The 24,692-nt window shown below is 43.8% G+C and overlaps 1 protein-coding gene across 1 annotated transcript in view; it reads right to left on the minus strand.

Moving 5' to 3' along the window:
- The window catches only part of LOC147446169 (GDSL esterase/lipase At3g09930-like), a 190,819-nt gene that overhangs the window by 109,740 nt on the left and 56,387 nt on the right, over positions 1–24,692 (minus strand). The gene's annotated exons all lie outside the window — the stretch shown is intronic.

Genomic DNA, 24,692 nt, shown 5'->3' on the forward strand with positions numbered 1-24,692 from the left:
CTAATGCGGATTGGTTTGACAACTTATTCAAGGCTATGGCAGAGGCAAAACCTAGCAGCTTGAGGGATGCGATTGCAAAAAATCCTATCGGCTAGAGCAATGACGACACTAGGTTGGAAACCAGCCGGTGATTCGACTTTGCTGATAAACAAATTGGATGGAGAGCGTTCTTCGTAGGGCATCAATGATGCGAAGGCATGGCGGAGATCCACAAAGCTAAGCAAGGCCAAGTGTCATTGAATGAGTGCACTCCGGAATTGGGTCTTCACTCTGATGTACATGCTCCAAATATTGAGGTGAAGAATGATTATGTGAAGAACCTCAGGACTAAGTAACACATAGCATTAAAGAGGTGCCGGGAGGGGGGTAAGGGGATCGAGGGCAGAGAAGTTCTCGAACAGAAATCAGGGAGATCCCAGCGGTAGATATAAACTTAAAAACTAAACCTGGCCACGAATTAAACTTGGCCACAGATTAACCCAGGAAGCACCTATGTTTTAATAATAAAACCCAATAACAACGGCCCAAGGTAACACCATGTGCACGCGGGTGAGATGGTTAGCCCATGCGTCTCAATCTGGGTAGCGAGGCCTTGGGTTCAAATCGGGTCGACGACGGGCTCATTTTTTTGCATTGGTATGTCCTCATTTTGCCTCGATTCTTGCGCATTCAGGTTTAATCCGCCTCGGCCTTCCCGCGTCCACTTCCGGGCCATCGATCCCCTTCCCCCCCCCCCCCTTAAAGTTGTGTGTCACTTACTCTCATGGTGTGAAGGAAGCATTCGTGCCTATGGCATTCAAGCGGGACTACATCTAGGCTAATGAATGCTTGCAAAGTTCACAAAGAACTGACAAGTGCTAAATCTTCAGAGATTGTGAGTTTGTCATTGTCCACCAGTTTGGATCCTCCTCCTCTTGCTACCGCCGCGTGAGTGTGATGCTTCCTTTATCTATTTGTTCATCCGAACGCAAGACACTACATCTCTTTTGCTGATGTGGCCATTCTCCAACTTCACCTCCAGGCAGCCCCGTAATCGTTGTGACCTTTGTAGGGTGATAGTCCAACGTGGCCCTTGATGTGGCATGCAATGTTGGGGTGTTTTTCCCGTGCTAGCGACCCACTCGTGCTAGCCACCGGCATCATCTGCATGCCCATGTCCCTCCTTTACATGGGCATCTTGGGTCACACATCGTTCATTAGCCTAGCCTTCCACATCCTTGCACATGGTCACGTTACTAGGTGGTGCGACGCTACTAGGTGCGACTCTTCAACACCAACTAAAAGGACATTCATTAGCTTGGCCTTCCATAGATCATGAATAGGCTTATAGGTTGAACTGAGTTTGAGAGGGATAGAGTTTAGTGGGGCTGAGCTACGATGGGCAGAGTTGAGCAAGGCTGAGCTATGATGGGCCGATGTCAAGCTGAGCGCTATTAGAGAAGACTTGGTGAGCTAGGCGAGAGGAAGAAAACAGATGCGAGATGGGAGAAAATCATTGAATAGAGAGTAGACAAAGAGAGGACTTCAAATAGAGAGGTTTACACAAAGAGTGCTATAAATCCCTACCTTTGCAATGGGTTCACACGTGATAGCCGACTGAGCTTTGATCTTTTTTGAATAAAAATCAAAACGAATGTGAGGTTTGATTTCCTAACAGATTTGATGGTGATTTTGTAACGGATTTTTCTCCTCAATGACTGTGTTGGCTTCATGGGGTTTATCACTTTTTACTATTTAAATTTGTTTGTCACTATAAATTTTAAATGCCGTTTACGTTGTAAACGGGATGGAAACACACACAACATCTCTATAATGACCTGATACACACTCTTGGGATGATACACACACACACACACTATGGGGCACCACTCGGCTTACACAACCCACTTGTCCGAGACAGGGAACACACCGATGGAGTGAGAGGAGAGACACTACCCATTTGCCCACTCCACACAGACAGACACACACACACACACCCAAAAAACTTAGCTCAAAAGAGGAGAATTTCTTATGTTTAGATACAATTGAGCTTGGGCCAACACCAATGGGGCAAATAGCTCACACAATATGGGTAAAATATGCCAGATACAATCACAAATTGGAGCAGAAGCTTCGCTCATAGGCGAAACTTACACAGCCAAAACAATAGAAAAATAGTGAGGAATTTTGCAAAATGTACAGCGCCATCGCATCCGGAACGGCCCAAAACCCCAGTCTACAATGTCAAAGTGCTCAAATCCGACCTCGGATGAGCAGTTTATGGCCAAAACAGGCTCCAAAAACAGCAAAAATACAGTTGCGGTGTTCCTCCTCTTCTCTCCATGTTCTTTCTGGTCTTCTCTCAGGTTTTTCAGTTCCCACACTTAGCTTTATTACTTGGGCACCTTTGGCCTTTTAGTTGACCTCAAACGGACCCCGAACAGGCCAAAAAGTGGCCTCGCAGTGTATAGTTGTCACCCTGCTGCATCCATCCGCACACCTGGCACTCAACTTTTTCCAATAATGCATCCCGCCCCCACGTGAATTAGCCCCCAAATATAGTTCTCATGATGACCTTTTTGCATAATTATCACAAGAAAACACCCACATTGTGTCCGTACTTATCCACATGCAAGTATTGACCCCATTCGACCTCCTGACGCCACTAGATGCCATCTGACGCGCCTGCTTACCTCATGTCATCGTCCCGCGAATAATTTCTTGAGAATTTTTACACGCTACCAACTCCTCATTATTATAGAAAAAACACACTGGTACTAGTGATAGTGAAAATCGATGCACTATGTACATGATGTCCTACCTGTACACATGTGGGCCCCACGTAACCACCTGGCTTTGGAAAATGGGCAATCCTTTATTTTATGCACAAATGTACATATGCACAATCCCTTGCTCCAAAAAACTCCTAACATAGTTTGCCCATCCCCTATCCTGCTAGATCATTCATGATCAGCAACAACAAAAAGAGATATGTGACTCGCCGCGTCACAGGTCTCCTCATCCCTCACCAACATTACTTGCTCCACAGACAGCTCATCTTGCCTCACCATCATTAACCTGGCATGATACAATTTAAGACGCAATCCATTTACCCTTGACTTATGTAGAATCCCATCCAGGTTAGCCAGCTCATATGTAACATTCGGAAAACACCCCACTACCTTGAAAGGGACTTCCCACTTAACTTGAAACTTCTTTTGGAAGGTGTTGTCCAACTTACTGTTGTAGCGCAAAACCAAGTCATGTTTCTTGATACCCTTGCTTTTGACCTTTTCATTTATCTTTGCTAGAGCCCTATCTTTCATCTACCCATAATGTTCCAATGCACTCATCCTATCCAGGTAAACCTCTTGTAACTGTAAGAGCCTCTCTTTGAATGCATCACTAGGTGGGCCAAGCAACTTTTCTAGCATCTTGACTGCAGGCAACTCTACTTCCACAGGCAATAGTGCTTCCTTTCTATATACCAAATGAAATGGAGTAAACCCTGTACCTGTCTTCACCAAAGTACGATAAGCCCATAATGCACTAGGAAATTCCAAATCCCAATTCTTTCCTTGGTGCTCTGTCACTTTCGAAAGAATTTGTACCAACTCACCATTGAATATTTCATTTAAGCCATTACACTGCGGATAATAAGGAGTGGTATGCTGGTGCCTAATCTTCATCTTTGCGCATAAAAAGTCTAATAGCTTAGCTCTAAATCCTGGACCCTTATCCGAAAGTAGCTCTAGTGGCACCCCAAACTTGCAACATATTTCATCGTACACAAATTTTGCCACATCCTTTGCAGTGATCTGTTTTACTGCTAGAGCCTCTGCCCATCCAGAGAGATATTCCACTGCAGTCAAAATATAGCTTTTGCTGCTACTTGTGATATGTAACGGGCCTATTGCATCAATCCCCCACTTTTCAAACACATCAAACGCCATAATGGTTTTTCGTAGCTCTGGCTTCAACACTCTCTTCCCAAATGCTTGACACCTATTGCAAGACCTACACCAATGGTGAACATCCTTGTGCAAACTAGGCCATACATACCCCTCTTGCAAGATCTTATGCAAGGTGATCTTTAGAGCAAAATGTCCACCACATGCACCTTCATGATTCTCTTCCAACACTCTATAAAGCTCCTCCCGCCAAGGTACACGTCTCAACACGAGATCAGTCCCTTTCATGTACAAGACATCACCAATCAATTTGTACCTGGATGCTCTATGCACAAAACAATACTTCTTAGACTTCTGAATGTCCTTCGGAATGATTCCTGTTAGCAAAAACTCCTCTTCTTGAGCCAAACTTTCCCGGCCATGATAAAAAGGTAAATTGGTCCTCAACACAAATAGCTCCCCAATCATGCTTTGAGCTGCTTCATGTGCCTCTCCATTTAGAGCACGTTCAATGTGTCTGATGCTCCATGCTTCAAACTTTTTTAACAGGCCTTTAATTTTGAAACACATTTCCTTCAATGAGGTGTTCTTGCTCTTCCACACACCCAGCACTTGCTTCACAACTAACAAGGAATCACCTTTTATGCTCAACCTTCTAATCCCATACTTCAAACAAATGTGTAATCCGGCTTCCAATGTAGCATATTCAGCCTCATTGTTACTATGTGCATCCAATTTGAACCCTCTCTTGCATACTATCTTCCCCTCTGGATCATAAAGTTCTATACTCCCTGAAGCCGCATCATGGCTCTTTCTGTATGAGCCATCAAAGAACAACACATGTGCATTGCTGATCTATGGCACTTCTTCAACTACCTTTCTCACCACCTCTTCCTTAACAAGATGGGGATTCTCCTTGTAGGTCAACAAATCGGCTAGGGTAGCTCTTGTACTATCTTCCACTAGAAAACAGAACTCAAACTCTTGCAATTCAATTACCCATTTCTTGACCACATTTGACATGTTAGTGCCATTAATTAACTGTGGCAAAAAGGCATAAATCGTCAAGAAAACAAAAGGTCGTGGTAGCAATTAATGACGAAATCATCGACAAGCAAATATTACACTTGCCATCACTAGCTCTACTTCCGAGAATTTTCTCTTTGTTACCAGCTTCACTCGTCTTGCACAATACACCTGGCCTCATATAATGGCTGCCCTTCCCCTTTTCCAATAGCATGGCTCCAATGGCATCATCCCCTACTGATAGATTTACATAAAACACTTGCTCCCAATCAGGAGCCTGCATGGCTGGCAACCCCCCTAACACTTCTTTCACCTCTTGAAACACTTCTTTACACTTGTCATCCCATTGCAATGGATCATGCTTTGCCACTTGCTGTAATGGATAAAGAAGCTGTGAAGACAATGGAATAAACCGCGCCATATACTTCACTTTGTGTATAAAGGTTGCCAATTGCTTTGTACTCGTAGGTGATGGAAGAAGAATAATAGACTTAACCTTGTCTAGATCAGCCTCAATGCCATTTTCTGACACCATGTGGCCCAATAACTTCACCGTTGGGTGTGCTAGATGACATTTCTTTGGATTTAGTTGTCCTCCACATTCATCATATCGAGCCAATACCATCTGCAGCTTCTCATGGTGTTCAGCCCTACTGCTGTAGACACAGAAGTCATCCATAAAAGCTTTAACATAACTACCAGTGAATGGTTTCAATACCCAATTTGCTCTCTCTTGATAGAAGGAAGGTCCATTTGTCAACCCAAATGGCAATACCGTGTAACAATAACAACCCCACGGCGTAATGAAAGCTGTCTTTGTTCGGTATTTAAGAGCAATCTTCAATTGAAAATAGCCTAAAAAACTATCACACTGACACTGTACCTCTCATAACCTGGCCACTGAATCCAAGATCTGATCGATGAATGGAAGAGGATATGGGTTCTTCTTAGTGGCTGCATTTAAGGGTTTAAAATCTACACAAATCCTCCATTTTCCATCCTTCTTTGGACTGACTACTACTGGACTCATCCATTCTGTGGTGTCCATAGGGACTATGAACCCTGCCTTCAATAACTTGTCCACCTCTTTCCGCAAGGCTTCCATTTGCTCTTGACCCATCCTTCTTAGCCTTTTCCGCACTGGCTTAGCACCTTCTTTCAGCTCTATATGCATCTCTTTGCCCTTGAACCCTCTGATCTCTTCATATGAGGTAATGAACAAATCAGGAAAACTAGCCAGCATGTGCAAATATATCTCCTTCTCCACAGCTCAGAGGTCTCCACTGATCATTTGTGTCATCAATTCCTGCTTCTTTGAAAATTCAACCTTGGTTTGCATCAGCCCTTCAATCACTTCATAAGACCCTTCACTTTTATCTTTAACCTCATTTGCAAATGCGACTAAACCAGACTCATGGATTTCTTTGTCCATCAAAAGAAATGCAACATCAACATCCTCATCACTGCTGGTAGTACTATCATTGTCCTCATCAGTCATTGTGGAATAGTCTTCATCACTAGACTCATCTTCATCTTCATAAAGCTCTTCCAATACTTTTCTTGTATCCATATTATATAGCTTCTTGGCACCTGTCTTTCCATAGAGGCTAATCGTACCACGTCGCCAGTCTTGAACAGCTCCCACTGCACGTAACCATGGTCTGCCTAGTATAATAGGATATGCTTCCAACCCTGCTGGCATCACATGAAAATCAACCACTGCCTTTGCATCATACGCCTCCACTTCTAAGCTCTTTACAACACCCAAACATTTTACTTTTTGATGGTTTGCGAATCTGATCCAAAAGCCTGACACCCTAGTCACTGTAAGACCCATCTTCTCAATGCATGAGTGTGTTATAACACATATTTGGGCTCCACCATCCACATAACCTTGTCCCAGATTTTTTCTTTTGTGCCACACATCTACTATTGGACAAATGTCAGGTAGCTCATCCATTGCCAACACCTTTACTGAACCTCTCTCTGGTTCTTTCTCCATTGGATTAACCATCCTCTTCCACTATCGCTTTAGCTTAGGTACCATCTCTATAAGCTACCCAAAAGTAACATTTGGCTTCCTGCTTGTTAGATTCTCCTTCAAGTCATAGCTCAATTGCCCATCCCCTAGTGGAAAATCCGAAACATGAAACTTGCAACGAGCCCTTCTTTTCCTCTTGGCCTTGACATCCTCGCTTTCATGGCTCTTTCCCTTCTTCTTACTAGGACCTGGGGCACTTCTTCCTTCCTTGTTCTCTGTGGTCCTCTTCCCAATAGGCATCACTAATGTATCCTCTAGCTTTGATGCCTTCTCCAAGGTGACTACACTTATCACTTTTGTCTTTCCCTTTTCCTCTTGGGTTAATCCACTGGTTCCTTCTTCTCCTTTAATTTCAATGCCATAATCATTTGACCTAGTTAGCACCTGTCTTGGCAATGGATACATGTCTCCCTCCAACCTTGGTGGCTTATCACATTGCGGGCTGATGTGGCCCAACTCTCCGCAATTATAACATGTGGGCATCTGCCTCCAGAACCTACCATTGCTTTGTCCAACACCACTCCTAGGTCTTTCTTCACCTTCTGGCTGATTTGCAAACCTCCCTCGAGCTCGATTATTTCCCACTTGACCTAACATGTTTAGGCTGAGATTATTCATTAAATCTACCACTTGCCTCATGTCTTGCCTTAGCCCATCATCTTGCACTGCTGTAGTGACCACTACTGGCATAACCTGAGGAGTAACAGAAACCACTGGTTCATGATGAACCCCTGGCATGCAACTTTGTAAAGAATCCATAGGCTAAAACTTAGACCTCCTCGGCAAAGACTCTACTCCTAGCTGGCTCATTTTCCTCTGTTTCCACTCTTTGTTCCTTGCCACGTCCAATGCATCTTCATATGTCCTAGGCTTCTTTAGCTCCACTCTCCAACGTATATTCTCCCAAAGACCAGTCAAGAACCTGTCCTTCTTCATCATGTCAGGTGGGGGTACTTGTGGTGCTAAAGCCTTGCACATTCGCTCCCATGCCAATGAAAACTTACGTATGTACGCATCTACTGGCTCACCTTTCTTTTGCACCAAGCCTTGTACTTCTTACCACACTTTGTCAGGATCTTCTGTCTTCACAAATTCCACTTCCAATCCATGCCTTAGATTGTCCCAACTCAATCTTACAGGTGGATCAGCCACACACAAATCCTCTTCAAATGCTTTGGACCAAACTCGTGCATCACTCTTCAAACATATTTGGAGAAGACGTAACATCTGCACCGGGTCATGAATCTGGTTGCTAATGCAGGCAACCTCCATCTTCTCCAAAAAGTCTTCCACATCTTCATCACTTCTTCCATGAAACTCCGGATAAGAGAAAGCCATGGCTACCCAAGTTACAATGCTTTGAGAACCCCTTCGAACACACGTGCAAGAACCCAAAACTTTTGACTGACTCAATCCCTAGAAACTTCAATGGAGTTTGTCTTTAGATAAGGACAAACACATGCACATCAAATGAGTTTTCATAGTTAATCATCGGAACTACAACAGGCAAAGGGCATTCCAGTATTTCTCTTAATCTTCTTGGCCCGACATAAAGACTATGCGCTGTTGGAAAAAAATCTTCCTGGACACATGAACATTTATCTGGATTCTTTGAGTTAAATGAAAAGGAGTGAATTGAGGTCCATTTTGATCATCCATTAAAACAAACCATGAAGCTCCCAAGAAGGCACACCTAACTTATCCTCTGATTTTGCCAGCAGCATAACAACATAAATGGCTTAAATGACCAAAAAACCAGCCATCATAACTTGGAAAAATTTTGGCAGAGTTTCCCCAGAAGTAGAGCAGTGAGAACCCAAAATATAGACTATGTATGTATGCATAAACTGCCAACAATAGAACCCGAGCATCAAGTAGGAATCACTAGTACATAGCCTATGGCGAGGTCACGAAAAGGGTGCTCCAGCCACCTGTATCACCGAAAGGATCTCACATTTGAGAATCCCCCAGCTCAATAAAACCTCACGCTATTGACCCTCTCACGAAAGCTTATGCAAATCTCGTATAGTCAAGTCTCAGAAATGACTATCTTCTAGACCAAGTCTCAGAAATGGCTGGGACTGCCAAATAAAACTAAGTATGGCTCCACAAAGGCATACAATGGCAGTTTCCACAAGTAACATACAATACTAGTAGACAATGCGCTCAAACAGGTACCAAATGATGCATACCCACAGTAACTGCAAGTGACTTCCACTTGTCAGTATATCACTCTACTCCAGCTACCTGTACCTATGTGAATCACCTGTACCTGTACCTATCCCTGTAACCTATAACCTGTAATCTGCAACCTGTAATCTCGAACCTGAAGGTACTCGAAGAAGATCCTCCGTGGGGGCGCCAAAAGAATGTCAACGGGATGGAAACACACACAACGCCTCTATAATGACCGGACACACAGTCTTGGGATGATATACACACACACACACACACACACACACACACACACACACACACACACACACACACACACACACACACACACACACACACACACACACACACACACACACACACACTATGGTGCACCACTCGGCTTACACAACCCACCTGGCCGAGACAGGGAACACACCGATGGAGTGAGAGGAGAGAGACTACCCATTTGCCCACTCCACACAGAGAGACACACACACACACCCAAAAACTCAGCTCAAAAGAAGAGAATTTATGATGTTTAGATACAATTGAGCTTGGGCCAACACCAATGGGTCAAATAGCTCACACAATATGGGTAAAATATGCCAGATACAATCACAAATTGGAGCAGAAGCTTCGCTCATAGGCGAAACTTACACAGCCAAAACAACAAAAAAATAGTGAGGAATTTGGCAAAATGGACAGCTCCATCACGTCCACAACGGCCCAAAACCCCAGTCTACTATGTCAAAGTGCTCAAATCTGACCTCGGATGAGCAGTTTATGGTCAAAACAGGCTCCAAAAACAACAAAAACACAGTTGCAATTGTTCCTCCTCTTCTCTCCACGTTTTTTCTAGTCTTCTCTCAGGTTTTTAATTTCCCACACTTAGCTTTATTACTTGGGAACCTTTGGCCTTTTAGTTGACCTCAAACGGACCCCGAACATGCCAAAAAGTGGCCTCACAGTGCATAGTTCTCACCCTACTGCATCCATCTGCACACCTGGCACTCAAATTTTTCCAATAATGCATCCCGCCCCCATGTGAAGTGGCCCCCAAATATAGTTCTCATGATGACCTTTTTGCATAATTATCACAAGACAACACCCACGTTGTGTCCGTACTTATCAGCGTGCAAGTATTGATCCCATTCGACCTCCTGACGCCACTAGATGCCATCTGACGCGCCTGCTTACCTCATGTCGTCGGCCCATGAATAGCTTCCTTGAGAAGTTTTATGTGCTACCAACTCCTCATTATTATAGAAAAAACACACTGGTACTAGTGATAGTGAAAATCGATGCACTATGTACATGTTGTCCTACATGTACACATGTGGGCCCCACGTAACCACCTGGCTTTGGAAAATGGTAAATTCTTTATTTTATGCACCATGCATGTGTATGTACATGTGCGCAATCCCTTTCTCCAAAAAACTCCTAACAACGTTATGTGGTGGACATTTATTGCTTTGATATTCTGGTTGCACAATGATTATTAGAATATATTTTGTGCAAATTAATGCCCTATCCACACCCATTTCCATAATAATTCAAGGCTCTAGTGCCTCGAGATGCAAAAGAGCTTAACCAAGACATCACCAAGGAAAATACCAACTCATGGAAGAGATTTAGTAAAAAAAATCCAATCTGCAATCAAGAGAGTGGGTCCAATGCCAAAAAAAGTTTAACAACCACTCAGTATCAGTGTGCAAATCTAATTTGAAGAGCTAGGCCAGGAAAAAATGCAAGGAAAAACCTCGGACCAATGACACACTAAATGGCTAAAGATCAAGAAGGCCTTGCACAAAAGGGAAATGGAGGCGGCAAATCTCTTGAGGCTTCAAGCAAAGGAAATTCACATCAAAACTGAGGATGCTGACAAAAACACCCTACTTAGAGCGTTCAAGGTAAGAAAGTGGCAGACTACCATCTCCTCCTTGAGCGACCAACAAGGAGCCCATATCAGCAACCTTGATGAGGTGGGCAAAGTGATGTTAGATCACCTCAACAAGATCATCAAAAAGGAAGATTCCCCCTCTCCCAAAATCAAAGAAGCCAAAGAAAAAAATTTCTCGGCCACCCAACTTTAGCAGATCCTGACCGAGCAAACTCTTGGAAAGGCCCTTTACCTCGGCGGACTCTAAAAAAACGAGGTAAAGAGAAGTCGCTAGGGTTGGATGGGATCACGGTCGAGTTTTGTCAAGAAATTTTGGAGGATTTGGGCCCATCTTTCTTGCATATGGTTAATAGAGCCTTTACAGAAGGCATGCTTGAATCAAGGGTGAGGAAAGGGTTGATTGAACTCATCCCCAGACAACTTGCTTGCTCTCAACTCAAACACTGGAGACCAATGACAATGATGACTGTGGTGTACAAGGTGTTGGCTAAACTTATTTCTAAACGGATGTGCCCAGTGTTGGTTGATGCTATCTCTCCTCATCAACATAGATTTATTAAAGGCATATCAATTTATGACAACATCCTGGTGCCCATGATTGGTATGGAATATGCCAAGCTCAAGAAACAAGAATGTATCTTACTCCAATTGGACCTTGATAAGGCTAATGATAAGATAACCTAGTCTTTTGTGCAAGTGACACTATAGACTTTGGGGTTTAGTCCACGGATTTGTCAAGCTGTTAGTACTCTTGGTGAAGGGAGCTCGTGAGAACTTCTCTTCAACTCAAGAATAGTCGTATACTTTAAGGTCAAGATATCCACTCGTCAAGGATGCCCCTTAGCTCCTCTTTGGTTTTTTGCCTACACTCACCCTCTTATTGTGATGTTGGAAGAAGCGGCAAAAAGAGGACAACTTAAAGGGCTACAAATCCAGGATGGCAAACAAATGATTGTGAAAATGTTTGAAGGTGACTCGCTTCTCTTCCTTGAAGTGGATGATAACATTGTCAGACAAGCCTTGGAGATTGTCCAAGTGTTTGTCACAACGTCAGGGTCTCAATGCAACATAGAAAAATCAAGGCTTATTTCTTTGACAGTAGGTGATAATTTTGATGCTGCCGGTTGGTCTAGAGAGGTTGTGAAGAGAGGCAACATCTTTTGTCACCTTGGGATGCCAGTTGATGAAGGAATTACTCAAGATTGCCTTTAACTGGGTTCAAACAAAAAAGAAAAAGAAAATGAAGCGCTGGGAATTCATCCTGGTGCCCTTCACTGCAAAGTTGTGGTAATTAATACCTTCTTCATCGCGTATTTAATGTTCACGTCGCCGCTCAACTACAACTATCATGAAAAAATTGGAGTTCTTTTTTGAAACCAATTAAGGAATTCTTATGGAGGAATAAACTGACTGGTGGCCGTAGACCCTGGCAATGGGGTAAATAGGTGGCTATCGCCAAACCGAAAGCTCAGGGCGGCGGACTCGGCATACTTGACCCTGTTACTCATGACCTAGCTCTATCGCTCATTTTTTCTTCACCCTTGCCAATTTTGATGAGAGTTGGGCTGTCATGGCAAGGGAAATGGTAATGGAAGCCAGCTTGAATTCCAAAGGTGGGTTATGGTCCAAACTCAGTCTGCAAAACAAACTTCTTCCCCCCTCTAGAGTGAAGGCTCAAGTAGGTGGCTTTATTGGGAAGTTTATTGTGAAATGTTGTAAAGTAGCTGTGGCACTCAAGTGGAAAGAGGAAATTAAATACTAGATAGGGACGACTAGACATTAGTCTCTGTGGGGCCCAATTGTAGAAGATTTGAGCTTTGATAACCATTGGCTAGAAATTGCTAGGAACTTGAATAACAAGGGCCTTGACACCTTGGATGCTCTATGGAATGAACAAAAAGGGAATTGACAAACCTTGGCACATCTAAAGATTTGGTGTAACCTCTCACTCTAGGAGGGAGTCCTCGTTGGATGGCTTCTAGAAAAAGTTTCATTCCTAACCCTTTCTCCCTGCTCCACACCGCTGGATTGGAAAGCTTGGAAGTGGCCTAGTGAGAGACTGTTCAACTCACCCAAGACTAAGATTATTTATGCAAAGCTATGCTCTGCAGAGAAGTGGATTGATCACCTCAACATGATTGAGTCCAAACAGTGGGCTGAAGCAAATGGGGTCAAGTGCTTGAGATCATTTAGAGGGCCAAGTGTGAAGAAAGGGACAAAGTCTCTCTGGAGAGATCTGTTTGGATTCATCCCGAGTGACAACAAAGGAAAATCTAAGGGTCTTGCCGTAGGATCCTGCGTCAGATGCAAGCACCCGAAGGAATCCCTTGTGCAACTGTTTTGGGGATGTCCAAAAATTAGCGACTTCACGAAGGTAATCTGTAGGAGGGTACACACATCTGGGAAATCCATTCTTCAGGCGCCCGACCTTGTTATGGGCTCTAGCCTCATATTATTGATGTGGATCTTCTGATGACATGTGCATAGTAAGAGTCACGGAATCGAGAGCTATTTGGCAATCCAAGAATGCTCTACTGTTTCAAGAGAAATGTGAGCCCCTCGACTCTAATGTTGTTCTTGAAGCGTGTTGGTGGAGAATACATTGTAGTATGCCCTACAAGTTAAAGATGTAATGTTACTCTGGTCACCATCTAATGTTTTTTTTTTGGATAACCCTGTGCAAAGGATATGCCACGGCTCTTTGTAATTTTTTGAGATTTAAGCAATTCAAGCTAAACTGAGCACTTAAAAAAAAAAAAATTATTTCTTTTTGGAACAGAAACTTGTGTCTTCAAAAATTTGTTTGCAACTTTATGTTCAACATCTAATGTGTGCAATGTTTGCATCCTCTCACTTGTCACAGAGCATGTAATGCTTAAGCACAATGAAAATAATATAGCAGAGTAGAGCATGTTTATGCTCTTCATCATGAGGTTTCTAAGTTTTACAAGGTTGTTGTATCTACTTCTCATAGAATTGTTGGAAGTTTGTTAGTTCTAACCTTTTTTGGTGTTTTTGATGCATCTATAATTAACTTAACTACTTTATATGTACTTCTATGACTTTGGATTTTGTTAGGGCCGCTACTTTGTGGTAATTTTAGATGTACGACCATTTGTGTTGAGAAGCTTCTTCAATATACCTTGTGCTCGCGTCAATTTGTCAAGGGTATTGCTCATATTTGCTTGGAAATTGGCTTCACTCGGTTTTCTTTGCTCGTTGATTGGTAAGCCAATCTCGTGATTGTGGACTAAAGATCATTGTAGAATTCTTTGAAAACCCCGATAGTCAAACCATCCCACCCAGGGGACTTATCTTTACCTAGAGCTTGTAACGCTTGAGAGAATTCCTCCTCGGTGAACGCCCTCTCCAAGAGGTTAACGTTTGAGTGGGAAAATATTTTTGTAACACTTCCAAGAAGAGTAGATCTGGCTTCATCCACTTTCGAGGAATGGGACTATGGGTGGCCTATCATCTGATGTACGTGATCAAGCATCGATTGAGCCATTTGATCTGGGTCCTTTATACCATTTCCACCCACAATGAGCGAATGGGTAGGACCCGATTTCTCTTGACTTCGAGGGCTCTGAAGAAGTGAGGTTGATTGGCCTCCTTCAACTAGAGGAAGGTTTTTCTAGATAATATTCTGGCCTTCCTGACCCCTTTGAGTTACTGTTCGGTCGATTCACACTTAGCTTCAAGCCACTTTTTATGCTCAGCTTCAGAAGCAAACCCTTTACGTTCTTTAACGACTAAAAACCCACTTCGACAACGAGCTGCTTCAGTCACTCCTCATGGTATTTCTTCCTTATAGGGCTTGCTTTTTGAATATTCTTTGCGAAGATATCCTAGGTCCTAGGACTTTTCGAATCCACATCTTTATGAAGCTTGCTCATAGCCTTGAAGGCCAAGCTTTTGAAGAGAGGGTCTTTAAATAAATGAGCCCCTATCATGAGTAGCTTTAGAGGGCAATGTGCTTCTCCTTTGTTTTGTTTTAATTTCTTGCTCAAAGGCAGGTGATCCAAAAAAATTAAGGAAATTGTCCTAAACTATCACTAATGTTTCATATATCTAATTTTTATTATAGCCATCATGTGTGTGTATGTGTATGTGTGTAAATTTGTGAGGGCAGATATATAGCATGACCATATAATCGCGAGATTTGCTTATTAATTATCCAAATCTTACAAGCATTTATATGGGAGAAAGAAAAGTGATACATTGGATTTCCCCAAGTACATAGAAACCAAGATTGGTGGACACTTAAAAGATGCAAACAACGTACAGAAAGCGTGGACACAAGCAAACCCTTAGCACTAAAGGGCACAAGCTCTTGAATGGAGCTCGAATACAACAGTGAAGTGAGGGAAACCTAACTGAGGTAAACCTAACTGAGGTAAACCTAGCTGTCAAATTTTAAAGGGGAGTGTTCGAGTTTACTTTTTGTGTCTTAATTTACTTTTTCCTACGGAGGTATACTTTTGTTTAAGCATTGGGGACACCAAAAGGCATGCCACTACATGGATAGGACATTGGGCTACCACAAAACAAGTTTTGGGTCAAATCCAGGGGATGATCGACCATGTGGATATTTTGTTTGACATACAATGTCCTCGAGATTTGCACGCTCATTTCTTCATGGATGATCCCATCTCGAGGGCTTCATTTAAGACCCAATGCCCTTTATGATCGTGGCAAGGAAGCTAGATTTAGGAGTAAACTTCACCTATGGAAAGGTAGAATCTTTCTAACATTGAATAAGGTTGTGTATGGTTAATATGGTTATGTGTGTTTACTTTATACTTATTTCTACTCTAACAATCATAGTTTGCTTTGCTAGACTCATGCTCCTATTTTGACGCCCTAAATAGTGAAAAAATAGATATGCACTATCAATGGAAGTATGTTTGTAAGATTCTAAACTCATTTGTGAGTCACGTCTAGCCCCAAGGGGGCTCCCAGATGCCTGAATATATTCCCTTTTGTGACAATCTCCCCCGACCAGACAGAAGGGTCAAATGAGTCATTTTCCGATAGGGAGATCAGCCTTGACTTCTCTATATTAAAATGGGACCCCGAAGCTTTTGAGAATATTTGCACAATCTCCAGAGCTTTTCTGATGACCTGGGGGCACGCCTTCAAGAAGAGGAGAGAATCGTCTGCAAAAAGTTTTGCTAGGAGTTGGCTATTTCCAAGCAAAGCGAGGCCTTGCAACTTCCCTCGTTCCGCACTAGCTTCGAGCGTCATGATTAAAGGATGTGATCCTATGGCGAAAAGTAGGGGGGCCAAAGGGAATCCCTGCTTAATAGACCTTTTGACCTCAAAAGAGCCCACAATTCTATCGTTGAATAGGAGCTCTGACTGGCTTCCAGTCCCCAGTACGCGTACCAACCGACATAGGCGAGGCCCAAAGCCCAGAGCTTCCATGACGGCTTCTATATATGTCCATGTTATTCTGTCATAAGCCTTGTCCAGATCCAACTGCAGCAGAATACACTCCTGCTTGTGACAGTTGCGTATCCGATGCCCACCATTGCTTCCAAGATGTTATCGTAAATGGACCTTCCTTTTATGAACCCATGTTGATGGGGAGAGATGATCTTGGTTAGTAAGGGGGCTAGTCCGAGGGCTACTGCTTTAGCTATAATTTTGTAGGCCACCGACATCATTGTTATAGGGCGCCAATGTTTCAGTTGAGAACAATATATGTGTTTTGGGATGGGTTTGATAATCCCTCTCTTTACACTTACCTCCAACGACCCTTCGACCATGGCTTTATTGGCCAATCTTGTGATTGGGGCCTTGAGATCATCCCAAAATTCTCTATAGAATTCCATCGTCATCCCATCCCAACCAGGGGACTTTTCCTTGCCAAGGGGTTGCAATGATAGTGAACACTCGTCTTCGGAGAATGCCCATTCCAAGCAATTAGCTTCTGAGTGGGGAATTTCCTTCTTGACACTCTGCAATAAGGTCCCTCTGGCGTCTTCCACTTCTTGGGACTGGATCTCTGGCTGTCCAATGATTTGACTAAGATAGCTCAACATCAGACCAACGATCTCATCCTGGTTATGAACTGCTGTCCCTTTTTCATCATAGAGCGAGCAGACATGGCCCGGGCTCTTGTTGATTTTTAAAGCCCTAAAAAACTGAGTTTGATTGGAGGCTTCAGGTTGAAGGACAATCTCCCTCGAGAGAAGCCTTGCCTTTCTGATATCTTCTAACTTCTCATTAGCAAGCTTAGATTTGGCTTCGAGCCATTGTTTGTGCTCCTCCTCAGTAGCATGCCCATTGGCTTTTATGGTGGTAAGCACCTGGACCTCCGCTATAAGATGCAGAAGGTGTACCTCCCTAGCTTTCTTGAACCGGGGGCCCAAGGTTTTGATTGCTTTCTGGATGCTACGAGCAAAGAGGTCCCACGCATTGTGTTTGTTGAGGTTGACATCTTTTTTGAGCTTACCTAGTGCTTTCTTGGTTAGATTCCTGAAGAGAGGGTCTTTGAATAGGTGTGCCCCTGTTACTTACATCTTTTTCCCACCTCTTGGGGTCTCCTCCTCCCCTTTATTCTTCTTAAAATGTATGTGCAGAGGAATGTGATCCGAAAGACTTTTTGTTGGGACTACCTTCATCTCCATCAACGATGGTATCCAGTCAGCTTGGTGTGAGCAATATCATCTGTCCAGCCTTGAGGCAGTGCGGGCATACTGGAGGCTTGTGTAGGTGAAACCAGGTGTGCTGTTCCATGGGCCAACTTCCCATAAGTCAATCATCGCCCACTTTTTGCACAAACTTTGCCATTTAGACCTTTCTGAGCCAGCCAACATACTAGAGGATCCTGTTTTATCCTTGCTCTTTTCTACCATATTGAAGTCACCAACCAACAACCACTCGCCTTCAATAGGAGTATCTCTAAGATGCATCCACAATTTAGCTCTTTCTTTTGCATTGCAAGGGCCATACACATTCACAACTGTGAAGGGATGACCTTCTCATCTGATTCTAATCCCCAAGATTCTGCTGGATGGGTGGTTAAGAACCACCTTCGATTCCAATTCTCTATCCGCAATGTTGAGGACGCCACTGAAACCGTTACTTCCTTCTCCATAGAATACCAGTTTCTTTCCTAGCACCTGTTTTCTCTTGCTATGGGCATCTAAGTGGTGTTCTTGGATGGGCCAGCAGTTGACTGTCTTCTTCTTTTTTACTTCCTCCCAGAAAAGGGTACTCTTCTTAAGGGTTTTCAACCCCTTTACGTTCCAAGATTGAATAGTGAGAGACTCCATCATTATTGGGATAGAGGAACAAATTCTTCAGCATCCGAATCACTCCTCCCCCCCCTCTCCTTGGTCATAGGAGAATCCGGGGGTTCCAGGTAGAGAATTTCTTTTCTTGCAGTGCTACAAATGGATTGCGCAGTGGGACAGTGAACCCCCCTCCTTTCAATGGGGTGGAGGATGAATTAGATCCTTTCACCTCAAGTGTTCTCACAACTTGAAGCACTTTGTAATCTCTTGCCACTGCCTTCACTCTTCTGGCTCTTTTCAGACCAGGGACTTGGACAAATGTCACTGTTGTCACTGTCATAAATTTGGGGGTAGCAGCGGAAGTACTGCTCCTATTATTATTTTCCGCACCTTCAAAAGTTCGTTGTATGGGAATCAATTCCTCCACAATCTTGTCATGTATCTTGATATCCATTTTGTCACAAACCATACCTCCTTTATCCTTCTCTGCATGTACCCCTTCATTACTGCCTCCTTGCTTCTCCAGCCCTTCCACCGGGGAATCCATTTTACTGGGAGACCTGTGTTGCCGGAGCTGCTGTAACATTAGACTTCAAGGGGAAGTCCTTAGCGAAGTGTCCAAACTTGTTGCATTCAAAACATGCCCCAAAGTATGTTCCAAAGTTTAGCGGAATAGTAACTAACCCTACTTCGACATTGATAACCATTATCTTAGGTGGCGTTTTAGACACATCCCAGCCAATACAAACCCTGTTTGAGGTTTTGCCAAACCCTCTCTTGCTAGGTATAAATAAGGGGATACCCAATTGGCTAGCAAGCATCCTAAGATTTTCCCACAGCCAGCTAGGCAGACCCACAAGCTCAACCCAGGCCGGATGAAACCCTTGTAAAGATTCAGTTGAGTCGAACACTGGCTCCCAAGGCACCACACAAACCGTAGTCCTATTAAAGACTAGGGGCCCTTTGTCAAGGATCTTTTCCACGCCTGAGGCCTCTTTGAATCTTACTGAACAAAATCCTTTAGCTAGGTAGAAAGTACTTTCAACTGCTCCTCCATGGCCAAGAATTTGAGGGCCTTGAAGCCAGTGAATCATCTCAAACCTGTTCGGGATTCTTTCACTGAACCCAAATACAAGCGTTAGCTCAGCTTGCCTAGCTAACTGTTTTTTGATAATTGCTGGTGCTATCGCTATAGTAATCGCCTTGGCAACCTCCACCTGCTGGGGCAAAGACTTTTTTAAAGCGGAAAAGACCCGATCTGCCAACCCGTCTTCCACCAACCCACTGCAATCTGCTTGGGAACTAGCCTCTTTTGTTGTTGTTAGGGCCGGATTCAATCATTTTGTTGACTTCCTTAAGCTCTTGCTGAAGTCTAGCTCTTGTATTCTGTAGTTTTTCGAAATCTCCTTCACTCGACAACCCTTCTGCTGAGCCTTTTCCACAATCCTTAGAGTTAGGCCCCTTGAGTATGCCAACAAACGAGATGCCTGGCCTGTGAACTGGAGATACACTTGACACCTTATTTATGTTCGTACAGATGGGACCCTGAGGAGCCCCGTCTTTGAGGGTTTTAACCTCGAATTTGAACCCTTGACCTGAGCCAATTTTCTCTCTTGGTTCTTCAGAAGGCACTTTTCCAATCGGTACAATTTTGTCCACTTTCATGGTTAAAGCCTTTGGCAAATCGGGGCTAACATTTCGGTGCTTGAGAAAAAAAAAAAAAGAGTAGGTGGGAGTATTCTCTTCTCCCATTCCCAAGTCGGATAAAAGTGATGAATGCCTTTATGATTCCTTACATTGCCTTCACTAGACTGCTTCTCAAGATGGCTAAGTGTCACTGGAAAGAGTTCTTAAAACCAGTAAAAAGGTTTTTATGGAAAAACAACACGAAATCCTCCAGGCCATGGCAATGGGCCGGGTGGGAATTAGTTGATTGACCGATGAATCAAGGAGGCCTAGGAATTCTCAACCCTGTGGCCCATGCAGAAGCTTGTTGCACCAAGTTTGTTGTCTCCTTGGCTAAACATGATCAAGTTTGGGCTTTCATGGTCAGAGATATGATAGAAACATCTAAACTTGGCTCGGATGGTGGAAAGTGGAGAGGGGTGGAGGTTCATGACGAACTGTTAGCCTCGGAGTGTTCTACCTTAAGACTGGGAGGCAGCTCAGGAGAATTGGTAAGAAAATGCAAGAGAGCAGCAGGAGTCTTAAAGTGGGGGGAAGAAGTCAGATACTTCAAGAACTCCATTTTGCATTGGTCCCCCTGGTTGTCTAAAGTTGTAGATCTGCCACAAACTCCCTATTCGACAGGAAACTGAATAATAAGGGTCTGAAGCGGCTTGGACACTTCTAGGACAGTGGCAACAAGAGTTGGAAAACCATTGACCTTCTGGTTACCTAGTACCAACTCAATAGCTTGGAGGTCTTGCTGGTCCACAAAGTGATGAAGGAGATTGACAATTTAGTGATGCCAATCTGTGATTTGGTGTTTGACGGGAATGCCTGGAAATGGCTAAAAGAATTTATCAGACAATGATGCATAAGAAGAATTAGTCTAGCCCCCTAAACAAGCTATGGAAAAAGCAATGGCCGGAGGAAAGGTGGGAGCAAGTATTGGAGTACATATGGAAGCCAAAGGTTCCGCAGCACATGAAGGTCTTTCTATGGAAGGTAATTTGGGGTGCTCTACCGGCGGGGGTGAAGATTCAGGAGAGAGGGATTGGGTCAGATGGATGCTTGGGGTGCAGGATGGCTAGACAAGATCTGGCCCACCTATTCATGGACTGCCCAACTATTAAAGGCCTCGTAGGGAAAATATGCAAGTGGGTCCGAAGAACATGGAAAATTAGGTTCAGACTGACCTATTCCTTGGAGGCAAGAATTCAAGAAGTCCTGCTCTCCTCGTCAGCACTCAAATCATCAGATATTTCTTTTTACATAATGTATGGCAGACAAGGAACCGCCGTGTATTTGAAGGAGGTTCTGACGTCGCAAGCTTCGCAAAAATTACTCAAGAAAGCAAAGTGCTAATATAGACGCTCGGACGCAAGCAACACTCGGAGGATTGGTCTACGACTACTTGTGCATTGTTGTCAGCAGATGGAATGCCTAGGACGGCGTAAAGATCTCAAAAGCACAATTTTTTGGACCATGTGTATCGAGGAAGAGGCGGCGGGTTGGTCGGGGTGACCGCCCTGATGTAATTATAGTCTATAGATGATGTCATGGCTCAACAAGAGCATGACCTTGTAATTTTTTTGGGCTGCTCAATATAATTCACTCACAATTGTGAGTTTTGCACACAAAAAAAAGGATTCTAAACTCATTTATTTTCATAAAATCCAGCAAGATGCTTAAGGCAAATGGAAAGGAAAGAAGGGAAAGGGAATACCTCAAGTGTTAGGATTTGGATCGTGCTAGCTATGGTGGATGAAAGAGAAACATGGTGCAAGTGTATGAGTGTGTGTTAGCAAGCTTATCACTCAAGTGAATTAGGTTCCAAGATAGATTAGCTTAGACTCATAAACACAATCTTGGAGTATTGACTTAGCTTAGCACAAGCTCACCATAGACAAGCATGTAGTGCAAAATGAGTTGTTATTTATTGATTCAAGAAATGAGCTTTAAGTAGCTCTACAACCTTGCTCCACAGTATGTGGGATAAATCCACTCTCCTCTCCTTGACTCACACCTTAGGACAAAGCTCACACTTTACAATCCTCCCCTTGAGGTTTGGACTAAGACAAGATACTAAAGATGCACGATCCACACAGGCTAACAAAATCCACACAAGATGGTGATATCCACACAGGAAAGTAAAGTCCACAAAGGATGGTGATATCCACACAGGATGGTAAAAATCCACACAAGAACAATCCACAAAGGATGGTGATGTCCACACAGGATGATAATCTGGTATCCACACAGGAAAAAGTCCTCCCCTACAAGTAGAGAGTCTGCATCTTCAAAATGGGTCTTCCCAAACTCTACCTTCGTCTTCGTCCTTTTTGTCTTCTACTATGTGAGCTGATCCTCTGTCAAGTCTCTTGCCTTCATTGCTTCTGCTGTTGCTTTCTCCACTGCTACTGCCTCCACTTGAGTAGCATCGAGAAGGAGGGTGTCCTTTCCTACCACATTTGTTGCAAGGTTTGTTTGTGTAGCAATCTTTCGCTACGTGTCCCATTCTTCCACATTCATAACACTTTCGTCCGTTTGTTGATGTTGATGGCGAATATCTTCCCCTTGAAGATGTTGCGATGAAAACTCCTGCTGATGGGGTAAGTGAACCTCTTTGCTTTATTTCTTCTGCTTGGATTGAGTTGATTACATCTTGAAATGGTGGTGCTGGTTCTTTTTCTTCAAGAATTGTGACTAAGTGGTCATAAGAGGGTGGAAGTGCACTTAAAAGTATGGACACTTTGTCATCTTCTGGTACTTCAACTTGGATGTAGATGAGCTGCGTGACAGTGCTCTGAAGCCTGTTCACTAGGCTAGCAATATCCTCCCCTTTAATCATGGTTACTTTGTAAAGCTGTCTTTTAAGACTGACTTTGCTTCTTTTGGCTCTAGCTCCAAAATTACTTTCTAGGACATGCCAGGCTTCATGTGCATGCTTACATTCATCTATGAAATGCACATAGTTATCATGCAAATAAGTGATGATAATTCCCAATGCTTGTTTGTCTTTGGCCAAATTTTGTGCACTTGCTATGAGTGTAGATGCCCTAGTGTGCACTCCATCGGGTTCGGCTTGTTGCTCGAGGGCAGTGCTAATGACATACCACCTCTTAACTTCGTTTGCCAAGTGTGAAATCCCTCCCCATTGAATTTCTCTATTCCCTTGTCCCCGATTTGTGCCAATAGAGGGGTCTTAGCTTAGGAGACTCTCCTAGCCAGTGTCTTCCTCTTTACACTGTGCACAATTGATGATAAAAAATTTTAATTTGCAAAATTGTGCTTGGTTGCAAGATTTCAATTTTAATGTCACTTTAATAAAAAATTCTCTCAATGTGAAGTACCTCTTCACTCGAGGTGAAGTCACTCTTCACAATAGGTAGTGTTCTTTGAGATTTTTGAAATCTGTGCTTGGAGAAATCCTTTTTGAAGCTCGATGAGATCTTGAGGTCCGCCTTTGAATGCCTTTTGGAAGGCTTTGAAATCTTTGGTTTATTTGCCTTGGGGAAGCCCTTGAACCTTGGCAATAAACTTCTTGTCGCAATTCCGCGGTCGGTGAGAACGGGCTCCTTTGAAGTCTTTTGTTGAAGCTCTGTGGGACAGCACCCTTATAAGGGGTTTGATTGCCTTGGACCTTGGAGGCTCGGATGCACTAGGCAGGGTTGCCTGCGGGAATGCGCCCCTGTGGGGGGTTGAGCTTAAAAGGTTGAAGGCTTTAAGGCTCCTGAAGCCAGCGCCGTCGGAAGGGAGGCCCAACAAGGTCGGGTAATCTGGGCAAGGTGGGGTCAGGCCGGGTAGGGCGGGGGCAGGCCGGGCGGCGCCGGTAGGGCCGGTCAGGCGCGGGCATGAGCGTCGGGCAGCGAGCAAAAAGCCAAGGTGTGCGCGCGATCGTGGGATCTCCCCCTTGCGGATCCGAAAATCGGATTTCAAACGAGTTTGGCGTCGTCTTCAGCTTCGCCCAGTGGGCGCCCAAAATGGGTTGGCCGCTTTTCTGAGGTCCGCCGCGGCAGAGCCTTTGAGCGTGGGGCCTTGAGCTCCTACTTAGGGAAGGGTACCCACCAAATTGGGGCTACCCATTGACTTTTAGAGTATTTTGGCACATGGCATTAAATGCAGTTAGGCATACACACATACACACATAAAATTATGAACTGCTGCAGGGATTAGAGAGACCGAGAATGCACTTTGATTAAAGAATTGATTAAATGATTAAGTGCTCTAAAGGAGCCCGAATTGAGCAAGGAGATAGTCGGTAGAGAGCTCTTGAGACGACAGGCTACGCACACACACCAATCATAACTGTGACGGCCGGGAATGGTCTTTCAGTGACCAATTGTTGGGGCTTGCCTCCCCCGTTTGGGCGTTCTCTTTTTTTCTTTGAAGAAAACTTACAATGGTGAGTAAATTATATTGACAACCACAGAAAATTACAAACGCGTGCCATGCTCGTGACGAGCCATGACATCTATAAGAGGTCACTAATACATCAGCTAATAGGGGAGCCACCCCTCGGCCAACATAGGGTCCTTACCTGTAAGAGTCGGTTACTATGGTGCCAATTAGTCTGCTCCATTCATTAGAGTTCTTACATTTTCCGAAATCTAGGATTGCCCCCCTCCTTTCTTGTATTATCTCTTTGAACCTAGCTGTTTCCATGGTGTTGTCGAATATCTGACCATTCATAGCCTTCCAGGTCTGTTTGAAGTAGCAAAATCTAACAATTAGCACTGAAAGACCATTCCCGGCCGTCACAGTTGAGG

Source organism: Adiantum capillus-veneris, chromosome 12, assembly GCF_014529385.1.
Source record: "Adiantum capillus-veneris isolate H3 chromosome 12, ASM1452938v2, whole genome shotgun sequence".
Lineage (NCBI taxonomy): Eukaryota > Viridiplantae > Streptophyta > Polypodiopsida > Polypodiales > Pteridaceae > Adiantum > Adiantum capillus-veneris.